This window comes from Eptatretus burgeri, chromosome 26 (genome assembly GCF_056783735.1).
Source record: "Eptatretus burgeri isolate ZD-2024b chromosome 26, Ebu_testis_v1, whole genome shotgun sequence".
NCBI classification, from domain to species: Eukaryota; Metazoa; Chordata; class Myxini; order Myxiniformes; family Myxinidae; genus Eptatretus; species Eptatretus burgeri.
Genome location: NC_140986.1, coordinates 516195 through 531161, shown reverse-complemented (window position 1 = coordinate 531161; position 14967 = coordinate 516195). Strand labels below are relative to the sequence as shown.

Here is a 14967-nt window from a genome sequence, read left to right as displayed (position 1 = left end):
CATCCCTCCTTGTCCCATCATCTATCCATGTCCCATCATCCCTACTTGTCCCATCATCCCTCCATGTCCCATCATCCCTCCATGTCCCATCATCCCTCCTTGTCCCATCATCCATCCATGTCCCATCATCCCTGCTTGTCCCATCATCCCTCCTTGTCCCATCATCCCTCCTTGTCCCATCATCCATCCATGTCCCATCATCCCTGCTTGTCCCATCATCCCTCCATGTCCCATCATCCCTCCATGTCCCTTCTTCCCACCATGCCGATCATCCCTCCTCGTCCCATCATCTGCCCATGTCCCATCATCCCTCCATGTCCCATCATCCCTCCTTGTCCCATCATCCGCCCATGTCCCTTCATCCTTCCATGTCCCATCATCCCTCCATGTCCCTTCATCCCTCCATGTCCCTTCATCCCTCCATGCCCATCATCCCTCCATGCCCATCATCCCTCCATGTCCCATCATCCCTCCATGTCCCATCATCCGTCCATGTCCCATCATCCTTCGATGTCCCATCATCCCTCCATGTCCCATCATCCCTCCTTGTCCCATCATCCCTCCGTGTCCCATCATCCCTCCGTGTCCCATCATCCCTCCATGTCCCTTCATCCCTCCATGCCCATCATCCCTCCATGCCCATCATCCCTCCATGTCCCATCATCCCTCCATGTCCCATCATCCCTCCATGTCCCATCATCCCTCCATGTCCCATCATCCGTCCATGTCCCATCATCCTTCCATGTCCCATCATCCTTCCATGTCCCATCATCCGTCCTTGTCCCATCATCCGCCCGTGTCCCATCATCCCTCCGTGTCCCATCAACCCTCCGTGTCCCATCAACCCTCCGTGTCCCATCAACCCTCCGTGTCCCATCAACCCTCCGTGTCCCATCAACCCTCCGTGTCCCATCAACCCTCCGTGTCCCATCATCCCTCCGTGTCCCTTCATCCCTCCATGCCCATCATCCCTCCATCTCCCATCATCCCTCCTTGTCCCATCATCCCTCGTTGTCCCATCATCCATCCATGTCCCATCATCCCTCCTTGTCCCATCATCCCTCCTTGTCCCATCATCCCTCCTTGTCCCATCATCCCTCCTTGTCCCATCATCCATCCATGTCCCATCATCCCTCCATGTCCCATCATCCCTCCGTGTCCCATCATTCCTCCTTGTCCCATCATCCATCCATGTCCCATCATCCCTCCGTGTCCCATCATCCCTCCATGTCCCTTCATCCCACCATGCCGATCATCCCTCTGTGTCCCATCATCCCTCCATGTCCCATTATCCCTCCATGTCCCATCATCCCTCCATGTCCCATCATCCCTCCATGTCCCATCATCCCTCCATGTTCCATCATCCGTCCATGTACGTTTGTGTTTGTAATATTTCAAAAACTGTTGAACATTTCGTATTCATCTTCCAGATATATATTCCTCACGACATGATCTCAACCTGATTCGATCACGGCTGTGATTGGATGAATTATGTAACAATACTTTCAAAGGCTGTCATGATCTTCTGTGGCAAAGCTCCACATTTTACTCGCACCATCTGCAACGGGATGTGCATGATCTTGATTCCGGTGTTTGTCCAAGTTTGGACAAAACCACAAAATAACAGCACAGAGGGAAAACTAATAAAAACAACAACAACAACAACAACAACAACAACAACAACAACAACAAACCTGGAAACAGTTTACCTTGTTTTCAAAGCAACCACAAGTGTTGCATCAACTACCCAGAAAAACAACCACTTGCCCACTTTCTTGTTCAAGTGTTCATCAACAACCAGGTTTGTTTATCTTTTATTATATTATTTATTTATTTCACAGTTTTCCAGGTATATGCCCGTTGTTTCAAGGTATATGTCCATTGTTACCTTCGTAAACTTCGTTTGACGAAGGTTTTGTATTGACCCCTGTGTATTTATTTATTGGTAAATATGTGTGCGGACAACATTGCCCTATCCCTATCAGTATTCAATGCCCTATCCTCAAATATAACATATTATATGGTGTTGCTGTAACCCGAGTTAGCGGTTGGAGGTCAAAGGTCAAGGGGGTCACCACAAAGCATTTTTCATTGGGCAGCGTCGTGGACAACATTTCGCAAAAACCACTTTGCAAATTGTGATGAAATTTTGTGGACTTGTTTGACATCATGAGAGGACAAATCGATTAGATTTTAGGAGCGATCGGATCAAAGGTGAAGGTCAAGGTCACAAAAAGGTCAAAATCGTTTTTTTGCGATTAAAGTGTCAATTTTGTTCCGATTTACATCAAATTAAGTCCAAACTGTTCAGTATTCAAATCCCGATCCACTGATATTGCGTATGGTATCGTGTTTGCAAACCTCGTTAGTCTGTGGAAGTCAAAGGTCAAGGGGGTCACCAAAATGGAGTTTTTGATTGGGAAGCGTTGTGGACAACATTACACAAAAACCACTTCGCAAATTGTCATGAAATTTTGTGGATGTGTTTGGCATCACGAGAGGACAAATCGATTAGATTTTGGGAGCGATCGGATCAAAGGTTAAGGTCAAGGTCACAAAAAGGTCAAAATCGTTTTTTCGCGATTAAATTGTCAATTTTGTTTTGATTTACAGCAAATTAACTCCAAAATGTTCAAAATTAAATTCCCCATCCTCAAATATGACACATGGTATAGTACTTTTGTCACCCAAGACAGCGGTTGGGGGTCAAAGGTCAAGGGGGTCACACAAATTCACATTTATATCGGAAAGCGTTGTGGACAACTTAACGCAAAAAAAACAAAACGCAGAGAGGCTTTAATTGTTTTGGATTTGTTTGGCATCATGAAAGTACAAATCCATTAGATTTTGGGAGTGATCGGATCAAAGGTCAAGGTCACAAAAAGGTCAACATCGTTTTTTCATGATGAAAACGGTTAATATGTTTCCGATTTACATCAGATTAACTCCAAATTGTTCAGTGTTCAATTCCCCATCTTCTGAAATGACACAAGGTATAGTACTATTGTCACCCTAGGTAGCGGTTGTGGGTCAAAGGTCATGGGGGTCACAAAATGCATATTTGTATTGAGATGCGTTGTGGACAACTTAATACAAAGGTAATAATAATCGGCGGATCAGCTGATATTTTTGTGAGATGTTTGACATCATAAGAGGACAAATCGATTCGATTTTGGAAGCGATTGGATCAAAAGTCAAGGTCACAATAAGGTCAAACTCATTTTTTCGTGATAACAGTTTCAAATTTGTTCCCATTTACATCAAATCAATGCCAAATGTTCAGTATTCAATTCACCACCCTCTAATATGACACATGTACAATGCTGTCACCCAAGGGAGCGGTTGGGGTGGGGGGGAGTGTTGAAAGGAGTATCTGTCTTTGTCCACAACAGGACAATTAATATCGTGTCGTTATACAGACCTCCATCACAGAGTCAAACGGCGTTCAAAGATAAACTTAAACTTTTCCTGACGGCACTAAATACAGAACGATTGACGGTCATTCTGGGTGACTTCAATTTTGACCTGCTTGGTGCTCCGGAAAACGATATCCTACAGCTGATGGCACAACACGGGTTCCGCCAGTCTGTGACCGAGCCAACGACAGACCAGAGATCTCTACTTGACCACGTATACGTCAACCAGCCAGTCACCGTACACGTGGATGTCGTTGACATGTACTATTCAGACCACGACATGCTTTGTGTCTCCCTCGAAATATGATTTTTTTTTTTATTCCTCGCATTTGTGGCACATTCGCTATCACCGAAAATGTGTTGTTCCCATTTCAAATATTTCAACGTAACGTTTCATGAGTAGATCTAACTAAATAACATGTATCTTTTGCCAACTTTTGTTCGTCTCCTATTATCGACTGTAATCTCATACATTTCCATATTTGTCTGTGTTCTATGTCATCACCATGTTCCGTCAAGTATAATAAATACAATATTGAACACGTAATAACTCAGTCGTTTGTTGTTAATCACCATTTCGCCCCTACCCCAACACTTCCTGGTGAAGTTTGGGTGTAAACTAGAATATATCTGTCTAAACTATGTGTCTGTTGATGCAACAAGGGCCATAAGGGCCCTACCAAAATTAGTTACTCAGTAAAATACAACAAATTTTCATTAAGGAGACTTGGTACAGTTTGATATGCACATTGCTTCGCTCATGGTTTCGAAAAAGGAGTTTTACTTTCTTGTTTAATTAGACGCCATTTAAAATGACGTTTTTGTCCTCGCTCGGATTTGAAAACATGATCTACTTGATCCAGGTCGTGTCTGCGTGGTCAGTGACATTCGACCGAATCCGACCCTACATGCTACAGAGTTCGGCCCTCGGGACAACGAATCACCTAAAATTGTCATAATCGTAATAGTTCTAATAACAAAATCCTTTCACAAAATCCGGATCATGGACTTTAAATTTGCGAAATTCCCGAGCAGATTTAGTGGAATTTTAGTTCCTCATTTCACTCTCATGCCATGTTCAAACTAGTGGCTGCGGCGAAGGTATGCGCTCTACGAGTGCCCGTTCTCGTTTATAGGTATATGTCAGTAGGGTGAATATACTGGTTCTAGCTCACTTTTCCCCATGTGAATGAATGGGGGGTTTTCAGCGATTCATATTTTTTTCCCTAAAAATAAACCCCCTTTTATCCCAAGGTATATTTATTTGTCTCCCCTTTTAACCTGAGGATACTTTTTTCAAATAACCCATGCAATAAGATAAAGATTTGTTCAAGTACTAAAGTGGTAATGTGATTTGTTAAAGGTGATTCGAAAGAAATATCTGAAACGTCTAAGCCTCGGGACACTCTTTATCAAATAACCGATGCATATTGTTTAGCTCACAAAGATTTGTTCATTCTCAAATTCCTTCAATAGTTTAATTTTCTTTGCACAATAATCCCCATCTAAAATATTGAAAAACAAAACATTTGAATCTTTATATTTTTTAAGATACCCCTTTTGTGCCATTACGAAATGATAAACTTCTCTTAATGCTCTTGTTTGACCACCTCCTGAGCCACAGGTTATTTTCGTTAAGCCCCGCCCACTTTTCATAAGCCCCGCCCACTTTCAAATGGAATTTTTAAAAGCCCCGCCCACTTTTCAAGAGGTATTCAATAAGCCACGCCCACTTTCCTCTAAGCCCCGCCCACCTTCCTGTGGAATTTTTATATGCCCTGCCCACTTTTCTTTAAGCCCCGCCCGCTTTTGCTAAACCCCGCCCACTTTTCATGAGGTTTTTATAAGCTACACCCACTTTTCCTAAGCCCCGCCTACTTTTGCTAAGCCCCACCTACTCTTACATAATTTCCAGTTCATCTCTGACTCACAAAGAAATCACAAGAAAATTCCAGCATGTTATGGTTTTGAAAAATTGCCCAAAGAAGGCCTGCGTGGGCTTGCCCAGGGAATTTCCAAAGGAAACCACACCCACCAGTCTTTCCCTATAAAAGCCTCATGCCCAGGCTCCATTTTAAACATTTTTTTGCTGGCCATGGTGTGCTGTGTGCTTGCCTGGAACTCTCAGACTTGTATGGAACTAAACCTTCAAGTTGATAAACTGGATTCAAACCTCTTATCTGTTGAGGTAAGATTTTTATTTTCCTATTTTCAAACTTTGATTGAAGCATACTCATTTAATAATTAAATAACTTAATTAATACATTATTATTTTCTCTCACAGGAAATTGTATCTGAAATGCAATATGAAAATACCGATTTTGCCACAACTTGGGGCGAAATTGTTGGCTTGGTTGAAGACCTTGTGAGTGACCAAGACCCACAGAACGAGCAAGACCTTGAGTGGGATGACTTTGGGGTTCCTTGGAACTATCCGACTTGTATGGAACTAAACCTTCAAGTTGATGAACTGGATTCAAACCTCTTATCCATTAAGGTAAGATTTTATTTCCCTATTTTCAGTTCCTTTTAACATCGACTCATTTAATAATTAAATAACTTAATTAATACATTATTATTTTCTCTCACAGGAAATTGTATCTGAAATACGAAATGAAAATACTGCTTTTGCTACAACTTGGGGTGAAATTGTTGGCTTGGTTGAAGACCTTGTGAGCGACCAAGACCCACAGAACGAGTTCGTCCTTGATGACCCAACCAAAGAGTTATACCTTGAAGACCAGCAAAATCCTGAAAAAGAGTTTTACAGCAATAGTACTCATTGTGAGTTATCAAGACAATACCCACTGAACAAGTTATACCTTGATGAGCCAGAATACAAGTTTTACCTTGGAGACTCACAAATTTTGAAAAATCAGTAAATGAGTTCTGCCTTGATGGTTTAAATAACTACCTTGGAGACTCAGGAAAAGGGTTCTGCCAAGATGGTTCTAAATATGGGAACTACCTTGGAGACTCACAAATTTTGAAAAAATCAGGAAATGAGTTATCCTTAAGAGACTTTGGAAGTTGGTTTTATTTTGAATACTTGAAATGTGGGTTCTGGCTTGATAACTCACAATGTGATACATATCTTGGAAACTCAACGGGAATGTGGTTGTACCTTGAAGACTTGGAATGTTTGGTTTATGTTGGAGACTTGAAACTTTTTTGGAGACTTTTATTTATTTATTTATTTATTTATTTATTATTATTGTTTTATTTATCTATATTTTGGAGACTTTTGGAGTTGCTATCACTCTTTGGGATCTAAACCTATCGATGTAGTTCTTTGTCGGATGGTGCTTGATGGGAGCAAGATCAAGAAAGTTCTGGGAAGAAAGTGCAGGCTTACTCCCCTTTCTACGTCATCAAACCTGAAAGCCTTAAAAGACAGAATTGGAAGAAGAGAAAAAAACAAAAAAAATATACATTGTTCGTTCTGGGAAGAAAGTGCAGGCTTCCTCCCCCTTTCTACGTCATCAAACCTGAAAGCCTTAAAAGACAGAATTGGAAGAAGAGAAAAAAAAACGTAAAAAATATATATATAGGTGGAAATCTCATTTTGAAAAAGACATTGTGTTGGGCGAGGATTGAGTTGGGGTTGAGATTTTGAATGTGAGGGTTGGGGTTGAGATTTTGAATGTGAGGGTTGGGGTTGAGATTTTGAATGTGAGGGTTGGGACACACACACACACACACACACACACACACACACACACACACACACACACACACACACACACACACACACACACACACACACACACACACACACACACACACACACACCAACAAACAAAGTTAAGCCTTGACTATTCAGTTGAGGATTCTGTGTTTGGGGTTCACAGATCTAAGAACGTCCACCCCTTGACACACATTATATACTGTTATACACCTCGGACTTGGCCCTCGAGTGTCCACAACGGTGTATAGTAGGAGTGAGTGAAGCGCCAACCCATTGCTCCCATTGCACACACATTATATACTGTTATACACCTCGGACTTGGCCCTCGAGTGTCCACAACGGTGTATAGTAGGAGGGAGTGAAGGGACAACCCATTGCTCCCATGGGTATTATCTGCTTAGTTTTGTCTTTTGTAACTCCTGTGAATAAAATGAACCTAAAATCTCTTCCCCTTCCAAATCATATATCTTATAAGTCCAAGGAACTGTATCTATTGCATCAACAATTTTAAAAAGTTCGTTTGTCCATCGTTTAGTATAACCCTTTTCAAAATGAGATTTCCACCTATATATTCTTACGATATCACCAACTTTGAACTTAGGTTTTCTGACATTAATCTCTTTTTCATATTTTAATTTTGTAAATGTTTCTGATGGTTTCATATTTGTTGACGTGTGAATCGTGTCATTATACTTATCCACAATATCCTGAATAAAAGATGACCATTGTTGTGAACCGAGTTGTGTGAATTTTTTATATAGTCTCTCTTTTAAGGTACGATTAAAACGTTCAACAACTGCCTTCCCTTCATTAAAGGTACTGTATAATGTAATAGTTATTTTTTAGAAAATTCATAAATGTCTTGTTATAAAACTCTCTACCCTCATCAGTCCACAATTTTTTAGGTTTTCTCTTACTTTTATTAAATATCTGTTGAAAGGCAAACATAAGAGTATTTCCTGTTTTGTTTTTTAAAGGGACAACCCATGCGTATCTACTCCTCAAATCAATAACGGTTAAAGCATACTTGTACCCCTTATCATTATTCAGTTCAATCAAATCAGCGGACCAGATATAATCAACTTCCTTGGAATAAACTTTCCTTCTACGAAACTTTGTGAATAATGGTTTATGTAATTCATCAGCTAATTGCTCTTCAGTCTTAATGACATCATTAGAGCCTATAGGTTTTTTGAATTTCCAAGTCCAAGTTTCAATTTAGTACTGATCAACTTCTTCACAATGAACCGATCAACTTTTTCTCTCAAGGTTGGATTTTGTATCAGAGACAAATTATACAACATTTCTCTCTCGGCTTCATGCTTTTCTTCCAACGTTGTGGTATTCCCATAATCAATATCGTGTCTCATGCACACTTCATCAACTCTATTGATGGGTTTACTCCATGATTTAGGATTGTCTGCCTCATCTAATCTTTTATCCAAGTTTGTGCCTGGACCACAGAAAGAATACCCTGGAAGATGTAATTCCCCTGGTATTCCAGTAGTTGTAAATTTACTTCCTGATAAAAACTTTTGTATATCTCCTCGTTTGTGTTTGGAGATAAATTGATTTTTTTTTGAACCACACACCGAACATATACCTTTTTGTATAACCCTGTTATTTTTACTTTTAATATATGGAATATTTTTAGTATTAGTTTTCTTTTTACATTTGAGACAATAACTCATTTATTTATGAGAAAAATTCCTGCAGAGTGCAAAAACCTTTTTAGTTTCCAACATGCACATTTGAATCTTAATTTTTAAAACAAAGAATCCTTAGAAATGCTTTCACTCTCTCCTCCATTTATTTAAGAAAAAAAAATGAAAAACTTGAATTAAAATAAATATATTGTCGATGTCAATAGTCTTGTCGAAAGTATTTCAAATAGACTTGTCAATTCTTTGTTTTCTTCCTCGGTGGGTTGAGTTATTTTCTGTAATACCACTAATCTTTTTTTAATCTCACTGGTTTCCATATTTTGATATTTATTTTGTCTCGCTCTTTCCTCCCTCTCCTTCTCTCTCTCCTCCCTCTCCTTCTCTCTCTTCTCCCTCTCCTCCTTCTCTCTCTTCTCTTTTTCCTCCTTCTCTTTCTTCTCCCTCTCCTCCTTCTCTCTCTTCTCCTTTTCCTCCTCTTCCCTCTCTTCTTCAACTCCTTCCTCATCCCTTATGATCCTTGAATCGCTTACACCCCATAGAATATCATACATATATTCATCAGGATTTCTTGTTATTCCTGGATCCAAAATAATTTTTTTTACAACAGGAAACCAATAAAATTTCTTTTGAATTTCTAAAAGAGCCTTACCTTTTCTTAACTTCAGAATTTTTTCATTATTTAACATTCTAATTAAATCTAAAGTTGTCGGTTTATCAACATCAGCATAATGCCAATCTTTTATTGAAAATACCTCATTCTTATGTTGTAGAACATATTTATTAAAATACCGAATACCCTTTTCTTGAAGGTATGCTTGGACACAGAAATGATAATTTTCTTGAAGCCTTCTTGCTGTCATTTATGTATTAGAAATATATGTTAGAATAATATTATGGCACGAAACACCTCCCCATCTTCCCATATTTAAATCATTTTGTATTTCCTTACTTATTATATATAATCCTGTTTTTTTCTGTTTTCATGATATAAACAAGGGCAAAACCATTATTATATTTACCCTTATTAAATTCTTTTATTTGTTGTTTACGAATCGTGGCCCCACAAAACTCATTCTCGATACCAAGTGGATAATATTCTTCCTTACGAGACTGATTTAATTGTACCAGGTCTTCGAGGTTAATTTTAAATGACCAATTATGCCCTAAATCATTCATATCATACCCCCATTGTTCTATTCTCATACAAACGATACGCCCTTCTTTATAAAAATTTATTTTAATTCGAACTGTGAATTCTGTATGACCTGGAGATAATATCAACACTTCTGTATCTTTGGAATACACGGCCGTTTTATTTAAGGATATATATTGTGATAAATCGCTTAATCTCATCAAGTCATTCGCGTCAGTCGGGCTTGGATAATTTTTAATTTATAAGCATTTTTCGTGTTAATATTTTTGGTTATATTATATTTATGCCGTTCAACCTGTGCCTTTGTGTAATAATTTGATAAATCGATATCCAGTTCTTGGGATACACCAAAGATAGAACCATCTTTACCAACATAAGTCATTTTTATTAGATTAAAAATAATATCATAAAATGTTTTATTTTTGTTGAGTTGAAATAACACATACAGACATAATTGACCACAACACTTGGAATTTAATTCTTGGACTTGAAATGTTTGATAAACACCATTCTGTAATAATTTTATGACTTCAACAGGTGGTGGAAGACCAAAACTATCAAAATAATATTTGTCTTGACTATTAAAAATACAAACCCAATGAGAACCGTTCCCATTATTATCTTCTAAGTTAATAATAATATTCTTTGTATGTTTCAGCACATTTGTTAATTCATCTCTCATACAAATAACCACATTGTGAATTTTTAATTTCTTAGAATATTTGACAAGTTGTAAATTTGATGTTGTATTCTTTCCAAATTCTTTAAACCACTCATCAATGCTCATTTATTTATGAGAAAGATATAATCCATTACCTCTTTTCGTTAATTTTACACCTGCTTGTGCTATAGAAGAAACCATATCTCCAACCAACAATCTCGCTTTATCAGGCAGACCTTCAAGTTTTTCAGCAAAATCTACAATTACACCACTTCCACTAATTTGTTTCTCCAACTCTTTGTTATCTCTTTCCAATTATTTTTGAGCCTGGAGTTGAGCCTTCCTTTCGTTGGCAGTTTTCACCGCTGTTGAAATACCACCCGTCAATGCTCCAACCGCACTTAAACCAGCAAATAAAGGAATTAGAAATGGGAGAAATCCTCCACTCGTCTCTCTTATTGAATATTTTTTCAACATTGGTTTTGTCATTTTAATTTTAAGTGAGCCAGTGTCATTCAAGATTTTAACCTGTTCTCTTGTGAGCAAAACATCAATTCTTACTGCTCCTTTTCTCTGAATTGTATTAACGTTAATCGTACAAGGCTTTTGATTTTGAACACAAGATGATCGTTTATGAAGATTGATTTGATTAACATATACCCCAGTTGGTACTTTGCCACTCATTTATTTAACAAAAAATTATGTGAGACTCATCATCACACCATTATCTGTATTAATCTGTAATTCTGTTTCTTCCAAAAGCAAACAATATGTATCAACTTCTTCACTCTCTCCTCTTTCAATGTATAGGGAAGTATCCACTCGATTAGACTTTATAGTTTCCTTTTGAGCGCTCAGGTCAAACGCATAGATTGTATGCAAACTTTTAAATGCTGTCATATCCAAAATAGGTTCTTTATTTCCATGACTTTCACACACCTTTTGGTAAGACTTGTATGCTTCAGCAAAATCATTTTTTTCCCAATTAATTTCCAATCTATCTCCTGGATAAAATGTTCCATCTAGAGAAACGCGAAGTTGTTTCACCTTAGCATTATCACTCAATGCATTATTCTTATCAGTCGCAGTATCACCATCTGCTTTTTAAAAATGATCCACAGATATCGTGGCTTTCCTTCCAGAACACCCAAATTCCACGTGTAAGTAGTTTGGTTGAGTTTAACGTGTTGACATCTTCTTTTGAGGTATGATACACTGAGTGGTTTCTTTGAGTTAAGTCTTCTATGCAACATCTCTTCTGTTTTAAGATTAGGAGTATATTCACTGATATACCAACTCATTTCCTCAATTACAAATTTATTCTGATCACCAAAAGCATTACCAACACCAAAAAGCAATCTATTTTCATTATCATTCCTTTGTAGTTGAAATCTAATTTAAAGACCATACAGAACTTTATCATGATCACAAAATCCAAATATACCTTTAAGAGGAACTGCCACAGTAAAACTATTGTCTGCTTTTGTATCATCATTATACGCTCCTTTCCTTTGAGTATATCCAGGGTCTGTGTTTGTTCCCGTTGACATATCAGGAATAAAACCTTCGACAGACCCCTTTCCCATTCTATCACTGAATGTATAGAGTGTAAATTTCATCATTTCAGATGCAGCAGAGACATAATCAACCGCTTCCAATATTCCAAAAATATGTTCCAATATACAAACCCACACTATCAAACATTTTCCAGAAGAAATCATTTATAAGTGCAGCGTTTGTGTTATTCCCAGCTTTAGTGAATTTAAATTTACACAACAAGAAACTTTCGGAGAGATTCAAATAGGTTTGTTGATTATTTATTTCAAAACGTTTTGTACCATTCGTATTCCAGTCTGTTCCAGTTGTTGCATTTCCCTTGAAGTAATCTTCTTTTTTAGTGGAGTTTGAGATAATAATAGTATCATCCAAATCATAGATACTATCAATTGCTTCCATACTTGTATTTATTTAGGAAAAAAAGATGTTAAAACTTTTGAAACTCTGATCCAAGTATTCGAATTTTTTTCTGTCGTTCTTGGGGGGACAACTGAGTTTTGCCTTTCTTAATTTCTTTTATTGCTTGTAATTTATGAGATTCCTTCTGGGCATCTTTTATGCTCTTTACAGCACCTGCTACATTTTCCACAGCAGAAGCAGTTGAACCAATTAGATCTTTTATGTTTAAGAATAGTTGAACCAATACCATGAGAGTATCAATTATCCCATCTCCTTTAAATTGATGTCGAACACCCCTTTGTCTCTTAGGTTTATAGTATCCTCGACCAAGATACATACCTTCACCCTTGTAGTATGGGGAAAGGAACATCCCATCCCCTGTAATTATTTTATATTTTCCCAACTCTTGTTTCCTCACAATAACCATCGTATTTATTTATTGGAAAACTTCACGTAGATGAATTCTGATGGATATAACTTCTCCATTAAAAGAAATCATACGATTATCTTGGTCGGTTATCCTAAAATTTACTCTGTGTATGGTTTTTCCTGACACAGGGAGATAAACGAAATTTTTGGGTTCCATATTGAATTTATAACCAATTGTGATTGAGTATGCGCTGAATGAAAATGTTGTATTTGTTTTTTTTTTCCATCATTATAAGCACCATCAATCAAATCACAGTGAATTAACACCGAATTTATTCCTGAGGATATTTGAATGACATTATCACTGTAAAACGTCCCATTAGTTTCAATCTTTTTTGAGGAGAAACCGAATAACTCTCTAAATGAATTATATCAATTGTGAAATCAACCTTGTAGTTGTTTTTAACTCTAATCGTTGATTTTGAAGTATGTTTTTGAATGTCTATAACAATATTTTTTGGTTCATCACCATGTTCTTTCATAAGACGAGCAATTTCGGAAGATATTTGAGAAATCTCATATGCTCCGGGTGAGACTGTTATCGTTTTGTATCCACTTCCGGGATTATAACTAAACTTGTCATTTTTATCTGTTATATTAAATAAGGTATTATAAGTTTCCATGGACAATAAAGATGCCTCATATTCTTTTGTTGGGTCAAGTTGTAGTGGGTATGGGAATGAAGATGTGTGGTCGCTTGTTGTGAAATTAAAACTCAGGATTGTGCTTCTCATCTTATTTAATATGAGATAAAATGTCTTTATATTGAGATTTATTAATTATTTTCATGTTCATCAACTGGTCTAAAATGGCTGATGCTTCATTAAAATAATTGTTATTTCCAGCCTTCTTACTACCTAACAACAATAACAGTCTATTAACTAATTGCGATGGGTCATTTGGAAGAAAACTAATACCTGAACCAAGGATACTTAAAGCCTGAATAATGTGTTTCTCCTTCTCATTTTTCCTACTTTTACTAGAAATACTAACCCTATAATTTGGAGTGTTCGGCAGATCAATATATACTCTATCATCATTATTTTTCATATCCAATGGTTTATCAATATACTTTGATTCATCCCTCACAGTTGAACCTTGTCTTCCATCTTTTGTGAGAAGAAACATTAATCTCGGAGTTAGTTTAACAGGGGGTTGAGCAGAACCCAAGAACCTTAATTCATCATTAAATATCAATACCTTTTCTTGAACAAGATGAAATATTGCTGGTTGTTCTGTTGGAATGAGTCCTGCTTTGGTTTTTGAATCCGCTGAATATTCATTGTTTTGAAGAGCATTCAAAATATAAGCAGGGGGTCGATTAATCTCTTCCAGTTGTTGAAATAAACCTTCATCATCATATACCTTTAATTCTCCTAAATGCTCTAATTCTTCCTCCGTCATTTGATCAAAATCTTTTAACATTTGAAGTTTTTAGGAGTATATTCTACTGTGGGAACTGTGGAAACATCTTTCATTTTTTCTTGGGAAGTTTATAAAAGTGGTTTAAAAAATTTATCTTGTTTTCTTTCAAATGCTTCTTCGCCCGTTAGTTTCTGTCTGCGTTTCTTCTTTCTGTCTTCCTGTTGTTTTACAACTTTTGAAACCAACTCTTGATGTTCCTTAATTATTCTTGCTCTTTCTTTTGCATCCATTCATTTCTTGTAAAATATCATTTAATGAATTGTAAAGATCAACAGGGAAATTTTCCTTTTCTTCATCATTCAAGTGGATGTGTTCAAATAAATCCTTTTCTTTAAATATTTCATCAAATTCTTTCTTAACATTAATGCGAGTTGTGATTTCTTCTTCACTTATACTTGCATCTCTGCTTTTCTTCATCAACATCAAAACCGAATGATAAAATCTTCACTCCGCTCAGATGTTTAATAATTTGTCTCGTTCCTTCTGGATTCGTTTCTGATATCCCAAGACCACCAGATTTTAGTTTCCTTAACTCACTCTTACAATGTGAATATTTTGTTGTACCAAGAGAAACC

At 37.3% G+C, this 14967-nt stretch overlaps 2 protein-coding genes and 1 long non-coding RNA gene across 11 annotated transcripts in view; 2 read left to right on the top strand and 1 right to left on the bottom strand.

Moving 5' to 3' along the window:
* The window catches only part of LOC147007759 (dynein axonemal heavy chain 17-like), a 552046-nt gene that overhangs the window by 74335 nt on the left and 462744 nt on the right, over positions 1 to 14967 (bottom strand). Inside the window, exon 2 of one of the 6 annotated variants that reach the window (XM_085866452.1) lies at positions 1460 to 1558. The exons of the other annotated variants lie outside the window; for them this stretch is intronic. The gene's annotated coding sequence lies outside the window, so the exon portion shown is untranslated. The remainder of the gene's footprint in view (positions 1 to 1459; positions 1559 to 14967) is intronic. 6 annotated transcript variants of the gene reach the window in all.
* The window catches only part of LOC147007767 (uncharacterized), a 199128-nt gene that overhangs the window by 139431 nt on the left and 44730 nt on the right, over positions 1 to 14967 (top strand). The window lies entirely within an intron of this gene.
* On the top strand, positions 1460 to 7143 carry LOC147007769 (uncharacterized). The gene is made up of 2 exons (XR_015053925.1): positions 1460 to 5913; positions 6008 to 7143. It is a non-coding gene; the product is annotated as an uncharacterized LOC147007769 (long non-coding RNA).